Source organism: Pantherophis guttatus, chromosome 3 (genome assembly GCF_059756535.1).
Source record: "Pantherophis guttatus breed Tessera chromosome 3, ASM5975653v1, whole genome shotgun sequence".
NCBI lineage: Eukaryota > Metazoa > Chordata > Lepidosauria > Squamata > Colubridae > Pantherophis > Pantherophis guttatus.
In genome coordinates, this window is record NC_142065.1 from 93,602,812 (window position 1) to 93,612,400 (window position 9,589).

A 9,589-nucleotide genomic window follows, 5' to 3' on the forward strand; every position below is an offset into this window, starting at 1 on the left:
TCTTTTGGAATTAATGAAATAAAGGCTGTTTTCCATGAAGGTGGTACCCCTTCACCCAACTGAATTCTATTAAACAATTCTTTAAGAGGTACAACCATTTCCAATTGTAGATATTTATAGTACACAGCTGTTAATCCATCCGTACCAGGAGCCTTGCCAGTTTTTAACTGTTTAATTACTAAGAGGATCTCCTCCTCTGTTATTAATTGGTTTAACCGTTCTCTTTGTTCCTCTGTAACTATAGGAATATTCTGACTATCCAAATATCTCTCTATATCTACACCTTGTATTTTATCTGCAGTATACAATCTTGCATAAAATTCTAAAAATGCCTTTTTAATCATATTTTGGTGATAAACCTCTTTACCTTTATACTCTATTTTCTCTATGGTACGAGATTTTTGTTTTTTCCTCAGCATATATGCCAACCATCTACCTGGTTTATTTGCATTACAAAAAGTATTATGTTTAGCATATTGTAAGTTGGTTGCCACTTGATCTGAGAGCATCATATTAAATTGCCCTCGTAATAGGGTAATCTCTTCTTTAATTTTCTTATCCCCTGGGTTATGTATTAACACCCTTTCTTTTTTCTTGATCTCTTCCTCTAATTCCCTCCTTTTTTCCATCTGTCTATGCCTATATGCATTATTCATATTTATCAGTACTCCTCTCATATATGCTTTACTAGCATCCCATACCATATCCATAGATGTTCCCTTATTCATATTAAAAACAAAAAAATCCTTCATTAATTTTTTACATTCTATTACATTTTTCTCATATCTGAAAAGATTTTCGTTTAACCGCCAAGATCTCCTAGATCTTTCCCCACACTCCAGTTCCATCCAAACTGGATTATAATCCGTTAAAATTCTGGGACAAATCTTTGTCTTCTTTACCTTGGAAAAGAAATCATTTGTAGTTAGTATAAAATCAATTCTCGAAAAAGATTGATGTCTATCTGAAAAAAATGTAAAATCTTGTTCTCTGTAATTCCGTTCACGCCAAATATCTCTTAATTTCATATCCTCCATCATATCAAAAGAAGATTTAGGCAGTCTGGTTCGCAATTTAGTAGATTGTAATAGTCTTTTCTTATCAATATTAGGGTCTATTACTCCATTCCAATCCCCCATCAATATACATGAATTATAATCCCAATGTAGTAATTTTGTATGTATCAACTTGTAAAATTTTTCTTGTTGGTTAGGAGCATATATCCCCATTAAAAGTATTTTCTTCCCTTCTATCAGTAACTCAATTGCCAAAAATCTTCCTTGTTGATCTGCCTCAACTAATTTAGCCATCATGTCTCTTTTCAAATAAATCACTATTCCATTCTTTTTTTCCAGGGCAGATGCAACAAAATGTGTTCCCAGTTTTGCATTTATTAAGTATTTTTGATCAGTTGTCTTTATATGTGTTTCCTGCAGGCATATTATATCATTTTTAAGTTGTCTCAAATGATGAAATATTTTCTTCCTTTTTGGTGGTGAATTTAAACCATTGACATTCCAGGTTAAAAACCTAGAGGCCATCTTCAGACTCTCGAAGCTTGGCAAGAACTGCTTGGTAATCCTCTTGGAATTTCTTTTTCGGTCTCGCCCCTCCCACAGCTTCTGTACCAATATTCACATTTTCTTGTGATAAGGCCTGCTCTTGTAGCTTTTTAAACTCTTGTTCCTTACGTTTAGTAACTGCTCTGGTTTGTCTTTGATCTTTAACTTCTTCTTGTTTTTCAACTATATCCCATGCTTGGACAGCACTTGAAAGTTGCAGTAATTCCTCCTGCATACTCATAGCTCCGCCTTCTGCTTGCTTCTGCAGATCCTCCTTCCTTCCCTCTGTTGCCTCTCTTGCTTTTTTAACTCCCACCGATGGTGGGTGTCCAGCCTTTAGTATATTAGTATAGAAATCTCTTGCTTTCCATATTGTATTAAGGCGATATCGCTCTCCTGCGTAATTCACCGTTAATCCGACTGGAACTTCCCATCTGTATTGTATCTGTCAGTTTCTAAGCTCATCTTCAATAATATTCTTGAGGATATTGTGTGATGCAAATCAACTCTGGGATTTAATGACTAGGACATTCCGAAGGAAACATCAGAGATATGATACATTTTTGTGTCGATCGATCAATCTATTCAATTTAATTCAATCTGATAAAGGATCTGAACCAAACAAAATGATTAAATGGTACATAAACATCAGCAACAGAACATTTTTCTAGAGACCCACATGAACCTATTGCTCAATGGAACTCAGAGTCATTTGTTTATAAATACTGAGAGATGATATTCAAAATCTATCCAATTTAATTTAATTCATTAATTGGTTACTCTTGAATATACTACACACACACACACACATACACGTGTGTGTGTGTGTGTGTGTGTGTGTGTGTGTGTGTGTACAGTTAATATTTCGGGTTTCTTCCCGTGTAATTGTGAACATATCCCTAAGAGGGTAGAAGTGACGTTTCGACAGAATCTCATCTGCCATCATCAGGCTTATGTGAAGGGTCTTTTGCTGTAACTGCTGTTACTATTTCAAATCTGGTGCTGGAAATCTGGGATGGCTCCACCTTTTCATTCTGATTGGTTGGGAATCTCAGTTTGTGTTTATTGGCTTGGCTTCCGGTGTATGGTCGGTTTTTCTCCACCAGGTGGCAGGGCTTCATCTTTGTGGCTGGCTGGAATGTGTTTTGGCTGGAACTTTTGGCCATAGAGGCCTTTTGATTAACACTTGATCTATGTTTTATATTTTGTGTTAAGATTCGTCTATCTATGAGAGCAGGTTTCCAAATAGTAGGCAGACGTGAAGTGTCATCACGTTTATTCATGCAATATGGTCTTTTCTCTATTTCTATGGCTATACTCAGCATACTCTCCTCAGTGATTACTTCCCCCCTTTGCATTAGTTCAGCCCTGGTTGCATTAAGTTTCAATATATGTTTGCTCATGGGGACCCCTGGTCTGAGTCTAGCAGAGTGGAATTCCCTGGATATCCTTGTTGTGGTTGCTCTGCTCTGACTATAGAATAAACCGTATAATTTTTGCATGATCTCATACACAGTTAAATTGTTACCTATGCTAGGATACATAGTGGGTGGAATACTGGTCAACAATAGATAAAATGCCTTGTGGTGAGCAGTCAATTTCAAATGACCAGGGCCTCTCTGGAGGTTTGGAAATTAAAAAGAGTACATTTTCTTTCATAAAGACAATCTGTAGCTGCTGGCTCCATTCTAAAAGATTCCCTCCATCTATCTGTAATTTTGGAAAGTTAACAGGCATTGTCCCAGAATTGTTTGAATAGTTACTCACTGAGGGTAGCTGTCCATGGTTTTGTAAATGAGGGAACTCACAATAAGGCACGGGTATGCATGTTGTCACGCTGTACTGATTTGTCTCTATGTTCCTTTCCTTTCTCTCAGTAGGTGAAGATGTTGTTACTCTGTACTGATTTGTCTCTATGTTTCTTCTCTCTCTCTCTGTAGATGAAGACTGGGCATGCACGAAGCTCATTTGGCACTGGAAGTCGTAAGGTGAGGAGCTCTCGGCTGCGGCTCCTGCATCTAGGCCCAGGCCTGCCGGAGGGGGGTCGGATTTGCCCCTGAAGTACCTGAACTGGGTGCTGGATGTCCGGAGACACTCCTGGACAGCTGGCTCTCTGCTGGACATCGGCAGGAGGCCGATGTCGCGGTCGTCGGTCGAGGACTTCCGGATCTCAGCGGCCCGGCGGCGGCGACGGCAACAGCAGCGGTGGATCCGGATCGGCGGATGCTGGTCACTGGGAGAATGAAGAAGCCCGGAGGTGGTCGCAACATGGGTGAGTAGCTGGCTTGGTCATCTTCCCTCAGGTCTTGCAGCGGCGGCTGGAAGGGTGGTGGGTTCGAATCCTGCCGTGGGATCGGCCCGTGGGCGGTCAGTGTGCTGGGCTCGTTGCGGAGGTGCGTCCTTCTCATTGGGATTGGCGGGATCGGTGCTTCGCCCTCGAAGGTCGGTTTGGTGTCCCTCTGGTTCCTGGAGGCCTCCTCGCGGCTCGCAGCTGGCTCGGGAAGTTGGAATGTGGAGCCAAAGGCTGCCTCCAGTGTTTTGATCGCTTTTTCTACTTCGAGCTCGGTAGGCGAGCTCCTGGTATCTTGGATTTGCCCAGCGTAGTCATTTTTTGGGCATTCTCCGTTTGATTCGGGGTCCCCGCTGGTTCGTGCCATTAAATTTGAACCCAGGCTTCCTATTGGTTGCTGGCCATTCCAAGATGGCCGCCGGGAAAATGGCGCGAAAGTGGGCTCGTACCGGTCCGGGGTATTGGGCTGGAGGGACCCCTCTCTTACCGGTGTGTTGGTCTCCTGTGCTTGTTCCTGGGCTTTCATTGCTGCTCCATGGCTTCTCAGGAGACTTTGGAGTTTTGCGATGAGCTCGCCGTTGCTGGCAGGCATTTCCATCACTTCTAGTATGGACAGTCAGAGTCTATCTTCCTCCTGGGCTGTGCTTCTGTTGCGGTCACTTGCTGCTCCCATCTGTCCCTCATCTCTGGGTGGTGAGTCCGGCTCGAAGTCCTGTCCACCTTCAACTGGGATGTCCTTTGGTGTGGCACCTTCGGATGCCAGTAGTTCAGCCATCCTTTTGGTGAATGCTCTGGTGTTTACTCTGTTCTCCTTTTTAGAGTAAACAGCTCGCTCGGTCATCATTCAGAGTTATGGGTAACCATCCTCTGCTACCATATTTGTTAAGAGTGATGGATCTAACCCAATAACTCGCAAGACACAGGTACATCTTTTCTTCAATTCTTTATTGCAGGCCTGGACTGTTCCTAGGCCCATTCATCTAATAGTCACTGACTATGGTCTATCTCTTGCAGGTATGCATCTGGAACTGCTGGATGGCCTCGTGGTGAGTTCTTTTATACCCAAGGGGAGGAGTCAGAGGTAAGATGGCATGATGGGATATGTGGTCATGTTAACCCTTGCATGGTCATGGTGGGAAGTGGCAGGGGAGAATTAGACATTTAACCTGACACATACATTCAGAATTGTTGTTGTCAAAGCAAGGTTCTGACTTCAAAGTCTCTCTTCTTCAAAATTAAAGAAGAATTCAGAAAGGTTATTTGGACATTACGCAACCAGACAATTCCTCTGTTGTTCAGTGAAAAAGCCTACTTTTTTCAAGATGAACCTGAAAAAGAAGTGTCACTACTTTAATAAATCAGCTTCAAAGATTTTCTTTCCTAAAGGCCTTTTTTACCTTCCAGAGAAGAGATGGTGAGTGTAGATAGTTTAGGCAGGGGCCACAACTTCAACAAAAGGATGCAAAGCTAAGCACAACACTGTAAAGCTTTGGGAAGCCTTTTCTTGCCAGCCTGTGTCTGGGGCTTCACTAGTATAACATTCCTTTGAGTCTTTGCCTTCAGTGCTATTCTGGCTGCCCTGTTTTCTCTCCTGTGTGTCTGCTAGAATGGCTTGGCCTTTTTAAGAAGGAGACTATTATGCTTTCTTTGGGGGAAAACAAAGATTAGATTTTCTCTAATCTACAGGAATCACTTCTCATTGGGAGAGCAAAAATACATACAATCTCTCCAATTTTCTCTTGAACGACTTGGTGAGGGACAAAGCTTGGGGGCTCTGAGGCACTCATTACTACTTGTCTTAAATGCAAAGTTGCTTGTTATGGGAGATTGCAGTTACAAAAATAACAACAAAGGAGACAAAGGCTGAAAGATGTCATGACGGTTTGTGTGTGTGTATGTATGTGTGTATGTGTGTAAGATTTTAGATACAGTAAAAGAGAAACCTAAAAGACACAATAAGTTCAAGAAAAGAAAGAAAAAAAATCCTGTTATGAAATAGTATGACTTCCAAACTTATTCTCTCTCTCTCCCTCTCTCCCTCTCTCTCTCTCTCTCTCTCTCTCTCTCTCTCTCTCTCTCTCTCTCTCTTACCTAACCATCATCTTTCATCATCTCTATCCATCCCTAATCTCCATCTATCTCCATCTATCTAATCTATTTTGTATGCCACCCATCTTGCCTGGACTGACTCTAGTTGTCTTACAATCATTCAATCATTATATTAGAAATACTATTGTCCCTCTTAGCTCTCCCAGAAATCCCTTCATCCCTTATTTAATTTTCACCTGTTTCAATAATAAAATTTATAAATAGTCCTTTCACTTTTTTTCTTCTTTTAGCAAGAGGGCCATAAAAGGTGTCTGATCTTTTTAGAAATCAAATAGTTTTCTCCCTAATCAGAGAACTCAGTTTTGCCATGATTTATGACTCAGTGACTCATATGGTTAGAACACTGGGTTGACAATCTGAAAGCTCACGTTCAAAGTGCTGCTCTATGATGGGGTGAACTCCTGTCATTTGCTCCAGCTACTGTTCAGCTAGCAGTTTGAAAGCATGCAAACACAAGTAGATAAATAGGTACCACTCCAGTGAACACATTAACAGGAATATGGTGGGCAATGGTGAGAAAGGAAGGAAGGAAGGAAGGAAGGAAGGAAGGAAGGAAGGAAGGAAGGAAGGAAGGAAGGAAGGACTGAAAGTCACTTTTGTCAACCCAATGTCTGTTTGGCATGTGCTTTCTTCCAAAGCTCCTGGTGCTCTACTTTAGAGGTGCTGGCAACATCCCTTCAGATCTATGTTGTTTTTAAATGAATGTAAACCCACTTATCAGCTAGATCAAGGCTGTCAAACTCCTGGCCCATGGGCTGGATGCATCACATACTGGCCATGCCCACGCCCACTTTAGCGAAGGGGGAAAAAAAAGTCCCGATATGTCACATGACACCGCCGTGATGATGTGAGTTTGACACTCCTGAACTAGATCTTCGGTGTCATCTCTGCCACACTCTGCCAAGTGTATCTCAATGACAGAGATATTGTTGGGAACATAGTATATTTTTAACATTAAAGCTATAATCTTGAAAACTGCAACACAATGAAATTAAAGAAGCATTCCAGACAAGTACCACCTTTTGTCTGATTTCTATTGCAGCAACACAAAGCTTATTTACCAAGTTGCTGATGTAGGATTTGAAGTCTTCCAAAAGGAACATCGCCAGGTGATTATCTGGTCTTCCAGCTAAGTTGCACAATAAGGCTGAAATGACCTAGTGAATTTACAGAGTGAATGGTCCTATTAAATATACATGCAGTGGATACCTCTTATTGTTTCTATCTTATTGGTAAGAAACTTGCTAGAGCAGTGGTAAACTTCTTAACTGCCAGCGACAGAATTATAACCATCAGAATTCATGCTAAGCTTCTCAATATCACAGTTACCCAAGTCTGTGCCCCAAAGACTGCTTCAACAGAGCTTGAAATAGAGGGTTTTTGTGCCGTGGTCTAAGAAATTCTGATACAATTGGTACAAATATATATATAACTTTATTGTCATTGTATGTATATTCACAGTATACCCATACAACGAAATTCACTTAACACCCAAAGACCAGGCCCAACACACATAACAATCCCCAAACACACCCCTACCCACCACAAATTCCCCGCCCCTGAACCACCCAAACATCCACACAACAGACCAAGTAATGCTGTCCAACAGCTCTCTGATGGTGGCCCTTTAGTTCATTGTTGAGTGCAATTATAGCTCTGGGATAAAAACTATTCAGAAAACATGTGGTCTGAGTTTTAATTGCTCTGTATCTTCTGCCAGAAGGCAACAGTCCAAAATCATAAATACGTGGTTCAAACAAGTGCAACTTATACACTTGGACCTCACCAAATGGACTTCGCCATAATCAGGTCAACCTTATGCAGTCATTAATAGTAGTTTTCACTATTTTGTTTAAAAATGGTGATACTGACTTTCAAAATTGTCTTGCCCAGGTAGTTTGATACATTAAAAATTATTACAGGCTGCATTCTGCTGCAAATCAGATGAATCGGTTTAAAAAAGAATTACATAAAATGTACAGATGCAAATTTATTTCTTTATTCTTCACATTTTATTTTACAGACCTAAGCAAATGAACAATAGGACACATACCACACCCTTTGAACCAGAAGATGAATTTCTGGAGTCGTATATTATTTTTTTTTCATATGATCCCATGAAGCTGGATTGTATATACACAGTTATAAACAGTGGATCCGAATCTAAAAGTCTATTTTGTAAAAGATAGATTTTACCAACTGCAATTACTGGGAAAATAATAACATTTAAAAATAAATTTATAGACCACCTTTAAGGCAGATAAAATTTTACAGTATAACATTATAAATAACTTTTTAAACATGTATCTGGAGTGAGAAATGAAGAATTTTTTCTATATACTGTAATTTTACCTTTAAACATTTGATTCATCTGAACAATCAATCAGCAGTCCATGTTAAAGCAATGACAATAGATAATTGTAGTTGATATGTTTAGCATATGGATTCTTGAATTCTTCAAAAAATAAAAGAAATCCAAAAATGATTTTTATTGACAAACAATTTGTAATATAATTTGTAAAGAAACAGAGATGCACAGTAAACATTTCAATTCACTATCCAATCAAAAATCCCCAACGATTGCTCCTCCTGGGGTTGCTCTGGAGTTAGCAAAATCAGAGGGAGGTTCAGCCAAAAGGATTTCTGCCTATTCTAAAATCTAACGTGGGAAAATCACAAACAGATATAATGCTTTGTTTTTCTTTTTTGCTTTGTTTTCCTTTTTTTCTGTTTGGACAGTAAGATATTGTATAAAAATGTACTTATTTAATAAATTTATTTATTTATTTAATAAAATTTATATGCTGCCCATCTCACCAGCAAGTGATTCTAGGCAGTTTACAATCAGATGATGCAATCAGATGAATTCGGGGCGGTCTTATTATCAGGGGATGTCTTATTTTTGGGGAAACAGGGTAAGTAAAACAAGATTGAGCTACATCTTAGAAATTGATGCAGGGTTTCCAACTACATACCTTCAAAATCTATTATTTGACACAAAATGGGCTAAAATTTGCCGTGATATAAATTTAGACTGATCCATTGAAGATGTTCTGCACAGAAAATAGGCATCGGACTGCTTGGTCCATGTTTTTCCAAGCATGGCCAGAAGGCAGGTTTAGATTTTGTAGAGCTGTTACTCTGCAGAGACACTATTAAATGTGCCTTAGCTACTGGCTGTGGTCCAGCACACGCACTATTATTAGTGCCTCAGCTACTGGTGGCTGTGAAGTTCTGCAGTTTAAAAACCCCTGCCTGCTTTTGAGAAATAATATGGCAGCCTCAGATTCCAAAGAAGAGTTTAATGGTTCTGCAAGCCTTTTTACACCATTGGACACACCAACATCTGGCAACTCAAGATATATTTTCATAGAATGCAAGAAAGCCTGTTGTCTAGGTTTAAATAAAGAAAACGTTTACTTCAGGTCCATCTGATGCTTACCAAGCTGCAAGATGGGGAAAAGATCATCTTTATCTTTCAGCAAAGGACATGCAGCAGGTAATTAACTGGTTTTTAGTTACTGGTCAGTAAAGCATGGTGGTAGAGATAGCACAATGTTTTATATTTTGCAGACCCTGAATCAATACCACATGATGGATTCTACTAGTTCGCACCAGTTAACTTTCT

At 40.0% G+C, this 9,589-nt stretch overlaps 1 long non-coding RNA gene across 1 annotated transcript; it reads left to right on the forward strand.

Moving 5' to 3' along the window:
* The first annotated feature begins 3,591 nt into the window (after window positions 1-3,591).
* Window positions 3,592-8,463, forward strand: LOC148114669 (uncharacterized). The gene is made up of 3 exons (XR_015733166.1): window positions 3,592-3,834; window positions 4,867-4,933; window positions 7,985-8,463. It is a non-coding gene; the product is annotated as an uncharacterized LOC148114669 (long non-coding RNA).
* The last annotated feature ends 1,126 nt before the right edge of the window (window positions 8,464-9,589 follow it).